We start from the raw sequence: 12,555 nt of genomic DNA on the forward strand, positions 1-12,555 counted from the left end.
GGTCATGGAAATAAATTTGGCGGGCACGTGTATTTGTATTATGGAAAAAAGAAGATGGACGTTTTTTTCTCTCACCATTATATAAGAAATAATTTGCTAAATACATGGATGAAGTATAAGAAATATGGAGATGAGAGAAGACCGTTATGGATAGTGCCAGCTGAAGTAATAAAAATAATGGCTGAGATAGGTGAAGAAAAGTGGTTGTCATATAATCAATTATTAAAAATACAAAGTGGCAAAATAGAATTGAAAACTGCTGAAGAGTTGAATAATAAATATGATTGGTTCCAAATGCAACAAATAAAGAGTTTGGTGGATAATGATATCAAAACTGAAGGAATAAGAAAAGAACAAACAGAAATGTAAAAAGATAATGAAATAATGAAGATAATGGAGATAATGAAAAATTGATTTCAAAAATATATAAATTACTTTTAAAATGGTCTACGAAGGATGAAGTAATAATAATAATAATAATAATAAATTTTATTTGTACCCCGCCCTCCCCTGCCGAAGCAGGCTCAGGGCGGCTAACAGTGCGGTGACCAATGGTGCACCAAGCCATAAAACAATTACATTATGAACAGTTACGTTATAAACATTAAAATTAAGCATTAATTAACCTTAAAACCCATTAAATCAATTAACTAAAACAAGTATAATAGTATCATTGACGCTATCTGATTAGTACTGATGGCGGATTTTCTTCGTTGTTGATTTATACTTCAATCATTCATAAAAGCTAATTTAAAAAGGGTGGTCTTGCAGGCCCTGCGGAACTGAGCAAGGTTCCGCAGGGCCCGCACCTCCTCTGGGAGTTGGTTCCAGAGATGTGGGGCTGCGGCCGAGAAGGCCCGAGAGCGGGTATTCTGTAGTTTAATTTGTCTTGGCCCAGGGGTAGTCAGTCTGTTCTTTCCTATTGACCTCAGTGCTCTCTGGGGTTCATACGGGGAGAGACGGTCCTTCAGGTAGGCTGGTCCTCGGCCATATAGGGCTTTAAAGGTGATAACCAGCACTTTGTACTGGACCCGGTATACAATCGGCAACCAGTGCAGTTCGCGTAGCCCCGGCCGTACGTGCTCCCATCTTGGGAGACCGAGCAGTAGCCTGGTGTAAAGTAGTGAAATCTCAAATGATTAAATGGGCAATTTTAATGTAAATAAAGAAATACAGATGGAAACTTGGGAATACTTGTGGAAGAATTCTATGAAGCTTTCGACATGTCATAGTATTAAAGAGAACTGTTTTAAAATGATGTATAGATGGTATATGACTTCTAAAAAATTGGCAAAGATGAACAATAAGATGCTAGACAGATGTTGGAAATGTAAAAAACATGAAGGTTCTTTCTACCATATGTGGTGGACTTGTGAAAGAGCAAAAAATTATTGGCAGATGATTCAACAAGAAATTTCTAAGATCTTGGGATATGAATTTAAGAAAGTTGCAGAGACTTTTCTGTTGGGATTACAAATGGAAAAATTTCCAAAAGAAGATAGAACTGTAATTTGGTACTTGCTTTCAGCTGCTAGGACATTATATGCGCAGTTGTGAAAGCAAGAAAAAATACCAGAGAAATGGGATTGGATTATAAAAGTTATGACATGGAGTAAAATGGACAAATTAACAAGAATATTAAGAGACTATGATTTCGAAGTTTTTAAGACGGAGTGGAAAAAGTTTAGAGGATATGTAGAAAAAGAGTGGAAAATAAAAGGACATTGGACAATTTTTGATAAAGATTAAGTTTTAGAAAGAAGAATATAAATTTTTGTTTTACTAGTTAAGGGTACCTTTAAATATTAGCATTTTAAGTAAATAACACCGGCGGGGGTCAAGTAATGGGGGGAGGGGTGGGTAGAAGGTAATATATGGGATTGATAAAAGAAGTTATTAAAGATATAAGAAATAGATTTATTTGCATGTTACCAATAAAATTGTTTAAAAAAAAAAAACAAGTAAGCCTTCTAAATTACTCAGAGTTCCAAGCAGTTCATTGCTACCTGTCCAGAAGCTTTATTTAAAGAGAAAGAAGAGGCTTTATTTAAAGAGAAAAGAGAGGAACTACAGCTAGGGAGAAAAAAAGTGAAAAACTTGGCTGAATAAAGCCTGAGAAATCAAGACAGGAAAGTCTGAACATCATGCTCCACTCTGATCTTTTAATCCCCTTTATCACTGTTCAGAGGAGACCCCTCCCATTCTTAGTAGAAGCATGCCTCATTTTGGGCAGCAGCTCACAGGATGGAACTCCAGAACCTTTAAATTTTATTGTCTCTTTCTCACCCCCCCCCCCAAAAAAAATACTTGCTTCTGGGCTCCATTGTTCAACCCCACTGTGAGAATTTTGCTGAACTCTAAGATCTGACAAACTTTCTAATATTTTTTCCCCACAAAAAATGGGGAAAATAACCAAAACACAAAGAAGACAGATGGAAATCTTCATCATACCACTGTGACCACATAGGAAAAAGTAATTTAAAAGGTATGATGGGCATAAGGTTTCATTATAACAATTAATTCAAGAAGCATTTTAAGTGACTCCTTTAAGCATTTAAATGACTCCTAAGTAGAAGGGTCAAAATTATTCTATTTATTTGATTATAAAAATCATTTTCTTTTGGAAGGGCAACAAAACTGATTATTTTCTTATAAATTCTCTTCCTTGCCAATCACGTTCTCTATAAAGAAAACTTACCGTAATTCTCTCATCAACACACACAGGTACAAGCAAGGCCATTTGATTCATTATAATAATTAGCTTTGCACATTTGGCTATCTCTTCAGTTCTTTTATATGTAATGTCTTCAGTTATACCGCAAAGGAATGCTGCCTCTATCTTTCCATCATCCAGACTGTGAAATTGCAGTCTTTACATGACATTTACCACAGCTCTGAACTCTTGCGATCAAGAGCCAGATTGTTCTTGTCCATCATAACTAGTCTTGTCAAGAATCTTCTGGATAGCCAAACTAGACTTCTTTAAGGTTCGGAGAACAAGGAGGCATTTATGGTATAGTATAGCTTGTGTATATTACTTTAATGTTAGGTATTTTGTGTGCCACTTCATGCATTTGAAGAAGCAAGGTAAAATATTTTAAATAAATTGTGTGGTCTCCATGTGGCTTCCTTCTAGCTTTAATAGTAGAGGAAGAAGGCAATATGAGATTAAGTTGATCTAAAAGAGAAGCACTATAGGGAAGATCCTTCAGGTGATGAGATAGCTGGAATAGCTTTTGCATGAGCAGACCCTAATATATACTCATGTTCAGTCATGTGCAGTGCATTTAGAACTCCTGTAGACTTGATCTCTCTCTCTCTCTCTCTCTCTTTCCCCTGACTGCCACTGTGCAGTGCGTGGCTTGAAAGCATGGAAATAGGCCCCCTCTTGCAGGCTACTTTACTTCACTGAAACCTAGTTCTCCATAAGAGAAGAATCAAATAGACATCCCCTCCCCAATAAAGCGCTCATCTCTCCCGTCACAAAAGCCGCTCAAACGTAAATCGCCAAAAAGCAGTTTGGCGTTTGCGCGGCTTTTGCGGCGGGAGTTTCCGGCGCAAAAGGCTGCTCCGCGGCATTTAGTGCGAAATCCGCGCAGATCCTGCGCGGTGAAGAGGGGGGTCGCGCCGGCTGGAGGTGAGTGCGAAAACGACCTGTGTGTTTTCTTATACCCCTTTGTCAAATTCCATCTGTTTCACTATCTCTTTTGAGAAGGTGAAGATTAGGGAGTTTATTGAGTTTGAAAGTTGCTCTGCATGGGACGTGCTGGCAAAGAGAAAATGAAAAAGCGAGAGAGAGAGAAAGCAAGCCACTAAAACAGATGAAGAAAGACAAGGAGCAATCAAGAGTGTTGGAGAGTGACCAAAGAAGACCAAGAAAGAAGTGTAGGAAGGCAAAAAACTCATTGGGATGCAGAAGCATTGAAGCAGGGAGGCAGGCAGTGGATGCCAGCAGATGCTGCATAGGATTTACAGATTTCTGTCTATTTATCAACAAGTTATTTCCATGCATTGCTTCTCGGCTGGGCTGAAGTTTTCCATCACAGTGCATTTTGGGGGCTCCTCACTGAGTATGACCATAAGGTAGGAGGATGGTGAGTGCCCTCACCATAGCAGGGGGTTATTTGCAATCCAGAGACTCAGATTTTATGCCCCCAAATTGCTCTTGGCATCAGAATACCAATCCAACGAAAGGCAATTCAGAGTTGATCAAAATGACATTATTTCTGAAAGCCTTTCAGATGGAAACAAAAATTATGTCTTTAAAAGAAAGTAACAGTGATAGTGAACATCAGCAATGTGTGTGGGTTTGATGTCAAAGGAGACCCCCCCCCCAGCAGTGTTTCCTCCAAGCTGAGTTAGTGTGAGCTAGCTCACAGTTCTTTAGGCTCTAGCTCACACATTTTGTCTTAGCTCAGGAAAAATGGTCCCAGAGCAAACTAATTTATGCAGTAGCTCACAGCTTTAATGCCCACAAAGTAGAATTTTTTGCTCACAAGACACCACTGTTTAAAGGGAGTATTGCCCCCCGCCCCCCGTACCAATAAATGCATACAATAATGTTTGTGTTTTGTTGTAATATTTTTTCAAAGAACATTCTTCTAATGCCATAGTTTCTGGGCTTGGTATTTGTAACTAGTACACAGTCACACAAAGGCTAGCACATATACTACAATGTGTTATCTATAACTCACAGTTGGTGACACTAAATATAGGGCAGATATTCCATCTCCAGTGATCCAATACTGTCAACATTTTGAATTTCACCTGTTTTAAAATCTGTTCTTATATTTCCTCATCAAACTAGCCGTTCTTGGCACTATCCCTTATTTATGACTTCTAACTGGCCTGGCCTCTAGCTCATCATGATAGTGGTAGTAATTTTAATCAAGTGGCACACAAAACAAGGTACACATTCATATTTGCAAACTGCACTTCCTTCTATTTGTTTTCCCAGTTCTATCCAGAGCCCACCTTTTTTTCTTGCTTACTGACTTGCTGCTGCTGAGCCTGGAAGGTCTGCTTTTACCATCTTAAGAATTTAAAAGAAGCCATGTTGGATCAGGTCAATGGCTGATCCAGTCCAACACTCTGTGACACACAGTGCCAAAACCCAGGTGCAATTATGAGGTCCCCCAGCAGGGTCAGAACTTCAGAAGCCCCCCCACTGCCCCCCCCAAGCACCAAGAATACAGAGGATCCCCACCTCAGACATAGTGTTTCATCTATACTTTGTGGCTAATAGCCACTGATGGACATTTGCTCCATATGCTTATCTAGTCCCCTCTAGAAAGAAGCCTCCTGAAGCCCGCTGCATCGCAGCCTGGCTGAAGGGGAAGTTTTGCCCCCCCTTGGAGGGAGAGCGGAATCTTCAGCGCGCTTTTGAGCGCGTCCTGAGGGGGCGGGGCTTCAACGCTGTTGCTGAAGCCCCGCTCGGCGCCGCGGCAGTCTTCCCGGCGTTTTCGGCCCACCCGCCCGCCCTGTTTGTTATGCAGGCAATTGCTGGTCGCTTCCGTTTGGAGGGGCCGGGTAGGAATTTTTTCACTCCCCGGCGTTTTGGCATGTGACTGGGGGGTGTTTTTTGCCTACCTTGCATAACATTTCAGTGGATTGAGGAATTGGCTTAGGGTTGGTGCCTTGGTAGAGTTTGGTCACTTTTTAGGGCAGGTTCTACGGGGTTATGGCACCATGCGGCCTGGGGAGGACCGGTTAGCCTCCCCCTTTTGGGGAGTTAGGGGTCTGTCAGGATCAACCTTGGGTGTGGCTCGAGGTTTGTGAATGCAGACTGTCCTGGAGACTCGATTGGATGGGTGCCTTTCGCTGAGACTCGCGTCTGGTGTTTGGGCCCTCCGGTGCGAGCCTCCCTGCTGGGCCTGCCTAACGGGAGCTGTGGCTCACAGCTCCGGCTGGGGGGCCGGGTCTCTCGCCCGCTGAAAAAGGCAGGGGAGCGGTCTGAGGAGACCCCTGGCCCTGACCTGGCCGCAGTTCGGTTGCCCTTGCCGTTGCTAGTTATTTTAATAAAAGTGGCCCATATTTTCACCAATTTAATTGTGTCCGTCTCTTTATTCCGACTTGGGGGGCAAACCGTGTATGCTTGTAACTGCCATCACTTCCAGAGCAGTGAATTCAGCATGTTAATTACTCCTTGGTAGACAGAACTGGGCTAAGCTTCTGTCTGAGGGAGTGAGTTTTTGGTCAGGAGGAGGTTACAGCTAGGCACCTTCTAGTTAAACTGAGAACACTCCAATACACAAATACTGTGACTGGATTCTTGTGACTAGAAAGGAATCCCAAGAGTCAGACTAGGAATCTAGCTGAGACTGAGACACACCAGGAGTTGAGGGGCTGGTTAGAGCACTCAAAAGGGTGTGAGTCCGGTGAGCTAGTGTGTATGTCTGTGAAGGAAAAGTTATCTAGCACATCAGGAGTCCTCAGTGTGTGTGAAAAAGAATGAATGTCGGTTTATTATTTTTATGATTTGAGAAGCTAGAGCATAGGGCGATACCATCATCTCTGCAAAGCATTTCCATTGCCCAGTAGACACTGCCTGCCGGTCCAAAGTTTTTACAGTATATAGTTCTAAAGTCTGCCAGTTTATATAATCTTAGCCTGATAAATCTCTTTCATTTAGAGATTGATTATTTTAATAATCTTCTGCTGCCAACCGATTTGTTATTGATCAACTAATTAATATTATTTTACCCCTCTCCGTTACCTTTTGTGATCCAATAAATATTCTTTGTGGTTTTTGAAATTCCCAAACTGTCTGGTGCCTAGTTTACTTTAATTCTGACAGGATTTCTGTGTGTGTGCCTGAGGGACTGGGGAAAAATGTATAGTGGTCACCCTCCATAGATGACACTGACCAATTCCTCACAGGGTCTTAATGATTTTCAGGTGAATTGCACACTTCTTAGTCTTCTATTTTATCTATTTTTAAACTATTTTACTCCAAGTTGTATCAATCTACCAACCCCTCAATTAATTCTCTCTCTGATTTTCTTAAATCTGTCCCTGCTTTGAAATTGCTGTATGAATCTCACCAATGTTAGTATATGAAGTCTGCTGTGAACGGAGCCTCCTTGAGCCCACTGCATCGCAGCGTGGCTAGAGGGGGAATTTTGCCCCCCCTGGAGGGAGAGCGGACTTTTTCGGCACGCTTTTGAGCGTGTCTCTAGGGGGCGGGGCTTCAGCGCTATTGCTGAAGCCCCGTCTGACGCCGTGCAGTCCTCTCGGCGTTTTCGGCCCACCCACCCGCCCTGTTTGTTATGCAGGCAATTGCTGGTCGCTTCCGTTTGGAAGGGCCAGGTAGGAATTTTTTACTCCCCGGCTATTTGGCACATGACTGGGGGGTGTTTTTTGCCTACCCTGCATAGCATGTCAGTGGATTGAGGAATTGGCTTTGGGTTGGTGCCTTGGTAGAGTTTGGTCACTTTTTAGGGCAGGTTTTACGGGGTTTATGGCACCATGCGGCCTGGGGAGGACAAGTTAGCCTCCCCCTTTTGGGGAGTTAGGGGTTTGGCAGGATCAACCTTTGGTGTGGCCCGAGGTATGTGAATGCAGACTGTCCTGGAGACTCGATTGGATGGGTGCCTTTCGCTGAGACTCGCGTCTGGTGTTTGGGCCCTCCGGTGCGAGCCTCCCTGCTGGGCCTGCCTAACGGGAGCTGTGGCTCACAGCTCCGGCTGGGGGGGCCGGGTCTCTCGCCCGCTGAAAAAGGCAGGGGAGCGGTCTGAGGAGACCCCTGGCCCTGACCTGGCCGCAGTTCGGTTGCCCTTGCCGTTGCTGGTTATTTTAATAAAAGTGGCCCATAGTTTCACCAATCTAATTGTGTCCATCTCTTTATTCCGACTTGGGGGGCAAAGCATGGTTAGATTATGAGCTGTCAGAATGACAGGTGTCACATGACAGGAGTCACAGGACTGCTGTGGCTGATGCAACCAGAACTGGTAACAGCTGGACTTTCTAAGGGAGTCGCAGTGAGTCAGCAGAATTAGCTGATTGGTTGACTGGACTATATAACAGCTGAGTAGTCAGCATGCTTATCTCTCTCGATGTAGATGAAGGACTGGTGAAGCATTCTGTTACTCAGGACTGTGTTTGTATATATATTCACTTCTGTAAATAATTTGTATAATACACCATTTGTTCTGAAAGAAACTGGTGTGTTGGCTCTTCTTGCTGGCGTTCCTACCAATAGGAGACTTCACAGTGTGGTCTGGGAGCACTCTGCACACACTCCAGCCGACAACCAAACCCTGTTATAGGCCAATAGACAAACATGAGATGCTTTTAGCAATTAAATCCTTGAAAAATAATAAGGTCCCAAGCCTCAACAGCTTCACATCCGAATACTATAAATGGTTACAAACTATACTCTCTCATTTATTAGAATTTTTCAACCACATTTTAGATTTTGGCTCATCACCTCCTTCCTGGTCAACTGCAAATATTATCATGTTACCTAAGCCTGATAGGAACCTTACTGATCCAAAATCATATTTTCCAGTCTCACTAATGAACAGCGATTATAAGCTGTTCACCACCATCTTGACTCAGCGAGTAAATATGATCATTAGCGACTACATCTACTTAGAACAAACTGGATTTATTCCCAACGGGGATATTATGGACAATATTCACAAATTAATAAACATAATCTCATACTGCCACACACACAAAGTCCCCGACATTTGCTTATTGTCTCTGCCAGTTGACTGTTTCTTTTAAACTTATCTTACTTAAAATTTGGATCTTCATACTTGGTGCAATGGAAAATAATGGAAGAGGCAAGTCTAGCACCTCTTTCCTTTTGTGAGTCTCTTTGGCACCATAGATCTCAATCTCTTCTAACAACTTCCAATCCATTTTTGAGGGCTATTTATAAGGCGTGGAATAGAACTCTCACCTTTTTGGCTCCCCCTACCTCACTCTTGACTGAATTCATGCACCATCTCAATTTTCCTCCTGAAGACTATACCCGTTCTTTTATTGTTTGGAGAAATGCAAATTTGACACACTTTAATGACGTGTTACTTCAGGGTCATATGAAATTAAAATGTGATTTGGAATGTACATCCAATGTTATATTGCCTTGGTTTGAATACTTGCAAATCCAAAATTTTATAGATACTCACCCATTTCGGCCTCCTCTTAGAGCTAAGTTAATAGATTTTGAACACTTGTTATGCTTGGAAGACACCCAAATTAGAGGTTTGATCTCACATATCTACTCACTCCTTCTTAATCACAGTGCCCCAACTCAATCACCTTTTAGATTGACCTGGCAGATGGACCTTGGATGCCCCTTTACTGAAGACAAGTGGTCTGAAATTTGGCATCCTCCCCCTTACCTCCAAATCACTTAACATCATACCTCAGGAGTATAAAGTAGATTCACAATGGTATCTAACCCCAGTTCATCTATCACACTTATCTTCCTCCTGAAGTTCAAGTTGTTGGAAGGGCTGTGGTGCGATAGGGTCTTACTTACATAATTGGTGATCCTGCCCAGTTATCACAGAGTTTTGGTGATCTCTTTTGTTAAGAGTCACACAACTCACTGGGCTAACAATACCTTTTCCACCTCAACTAATTTTATTAAACATTTGGGATGATTATGTAATTTTTACTCCACAATGTGAACTCCTATCTTTGATGTTTGCGGTGGCTAAAATTGAAAACTGCTGATCCTCCATCCATCTAGACCTGGGCATCAAAGTTACAGGAATATTTTCTCTTAGACAAAGTGGCAGGTTTCCATAGTTCTTCACCGTGATTTGGACAATGGAAATCACTACTGTGTAAATTAGGAACCCTTCTTGGTTTGGAAATATAGACCCTCTTGTACTTTATCTTCTCTAACCCATGAAGAATACCTTTCATTTTTAGTCTTATGTTAAGTTGTTCTAGATCAGGGGTGGCCAAACTTGCTTAAAGAAAGAGTCACAAAGAATAAATGTCGGATGTATGAGAGCTGCTAGACATGAATGTCAGAAAGGAAGAAATGTCAGAAAACAGAAAGAAAGGAAAGCAAATTGATGGGGGAGGTGGAAAGAAAGCAACTAACTTTAAATGCATTCTCCAACTGCCGGATGACTTGGCTTGGAAAAGTGGTTTAATGAGAAAAATGCCTTCTCCAACCCGGCCAACAGGGGCTTCAAGAGCCACACAATGGCCCTGTTCACACAGCGTGCTGAGTCTGTGTTAAACTGACCTGGTTCTGTTCTGAATATCTTTGTTCCAGATAGTATCGATCAGACTGCCATACTGTAATTCAAATCACTCCACGGTGAAACCATCTTCTGTCGTCCACATGACAGCACCATGCAGTTCTTTTTTTGTTTCCTCCACCATTAGGCGCATAACAGCATCATGAGCATGTGCACATTATGCACATATGCACACATGCACATAGGTTTAAAACATTATGCGGTTATGCACATATCGCTAAGTAGTAACAAAAAATGGCAACCATAAACCGGATGTCTGAGGCTCCTTTTGCTCTGGGACAGCCTTTAGACATCTGGAAGTTGGTTAATATCACAGCAGAACTATCCAGATGGAGAAAACTATGAGGTGAAACCAGACAACTAAAAAAACACCACAAAGGAGCAGGTAATAAAATAATCTGGTTTGGAGAAGGATTGGAGGGGGGCGACAACAATTGACGACTGGGAGGCAAATGTTACTGTCTGATCAGCCACTTTTAATCCGGTAGGAAACAGCAGTAACAACCGATTAAACTGTGTGTCTGAACAGGCCCCATATGTGTGAAGGAGCCACAGTTTGGTCACCCCGTACCTAACATCACATTGTAATGTTAACTTTCCTGTTATTTGCTGCTTCCATCAACTCCTTCTGATTTTTGAGGATTTTTTTTTATATAGCATCCTCTCACTTGTAGCAAAAGGCAGACTTACGTTTTGATGTAATCTGGTTATTATTCAATAAATTGATTTATGAGAGAGAGAAAAAGAATCCATGCTGACTCTTCTTCAATAGCTTTTGTTCTTCAGTGTGCCTGCTAATTCTATCTTTAATAATTGATTTCACCAATTTACCTGGTATTGATGTTAAACTGACCAGCCTGTAATTTCCCAAATTTCCGTAACCTTTTTAAAATATGGGATTTACATTAGCTACCTTCCAGTCTGCAGCAATGGAGGCAGATTTTAGTGACATTTGAGTTCTTTCAGAACTCTTTGATGTATGCCATCTGGGTCTGGTGATTTGTATGTTTTCATCTGTTTTTAATTTGTCCATCAGTTGTAGGACCTCCTCTCTCATCAGCTCAATCCCACTCAGGTCTTTTGACACTTCTCCTGAAATCGGTGATTCTGGAGTGGGCAAGCACCAGCTATCTTCCACAGGGAAGACAGAGGCAAAAAATGTATTCAGCTTCTCTGCCATTTTCCTATCATTCTTTAGTAAACCTTTTGTTCTTTGGTCATCTAAGGAACTCCCATTTTTGTGCTGGTTTCCTGCCTCATCATACCACACACTTTTGAAGAGCTCTCTTGCATCATGTTAACAAAGATCTTGACTTCTGTCAAATTCCTGTTAGTTACCTGTCCAAGGCTACTTAGCTGCATTATTATTTGTCAGTGATGACACAGATGTTTCTCTGTGATTCACAGATGAGTTGCCAGACAGGAGAACTCTGCCCTGCGGGGCACAGGTCCAGCAGCATGCGAGGAAACCATTTCATGCTGGTACATCCCATTTAAGCTCTTAAGCTTTTATATGAATGTCCATTGTAAAACACTGAACTGATTAAAATAAAATAGAAGAATCTCCTTAATCCTGAGCAGATTCTGTTGAATATTACAGCTTTGGCTACTTTTTAAAAAATTCTCTCTGTAAAGTGGTAAAAGGAGCTTTCCCGGTTTCCTCTATCTACTTAGAACATATAGCAAGGACTTCCAAATTAAATGGAAACTAATGAGCTGCTATAAGTTCCAGGAAGTGTGCATCCAGCTGTGAATGTAACAGGACATATATTTGCCTTTATTTATTTATATACAAATTTTTCTCCTATAATATAGTGGGTTTAATGCAAGGAGGAGTTGTGGCTGCAGTGATCATAGCTCTCTTTATTAGTTACAGCATGGTAACAAGTAATCTAGAAGACTGTTTTTCTGGGCCAATGGGGCTAACCATATACAGTTCAAGGTTCTCTCACTAGGATGCCATTGGATCATTCAAAACAGCAGGGGAGCCATGATTGGAGCAGGGCAGCAGGGATTTGGATCCTACTGGCCGTTGTTCCTGAGTCTCCAAGCTCAGTCTTCAAGGCTCCAATGAGCCAGGCAGGAACACTTGTAATAGTATCATTAGTCCACATACACAACATCCCTCCCCAATAGTCCACAAGCCCTAGCATACATAGTCCTGGAGGTTAGCAGGCTTGCGGTGCTCCCAAGTAGACTGCCTGGGTGCTGGAGTAGTCAGAGGAACAGTTGCAGCTTCAGGCGCAGTGAGTGGAGGGTCTGGCAATGCTGGAGTCTCAACCACCATTGCAGAATCTGTGGCTTCTGCTAACTCAGCCTGAGG

This window comes from Heteronotia binoei, chromosome 6 (assembly GCF_032191835.1).
Source record: "Heteronotia binoei isolate CCM8104 ecotype False Entrance Well chromosome 6, APGP_CSIRO_Hbin_v1, whole genome shotgun sequence".
NCBI lineage: Eukaryota > Metazoa > Chordata > Lepidosauria > Squamata > Gekkonidae > Heteronotia > Heteronotia binoei.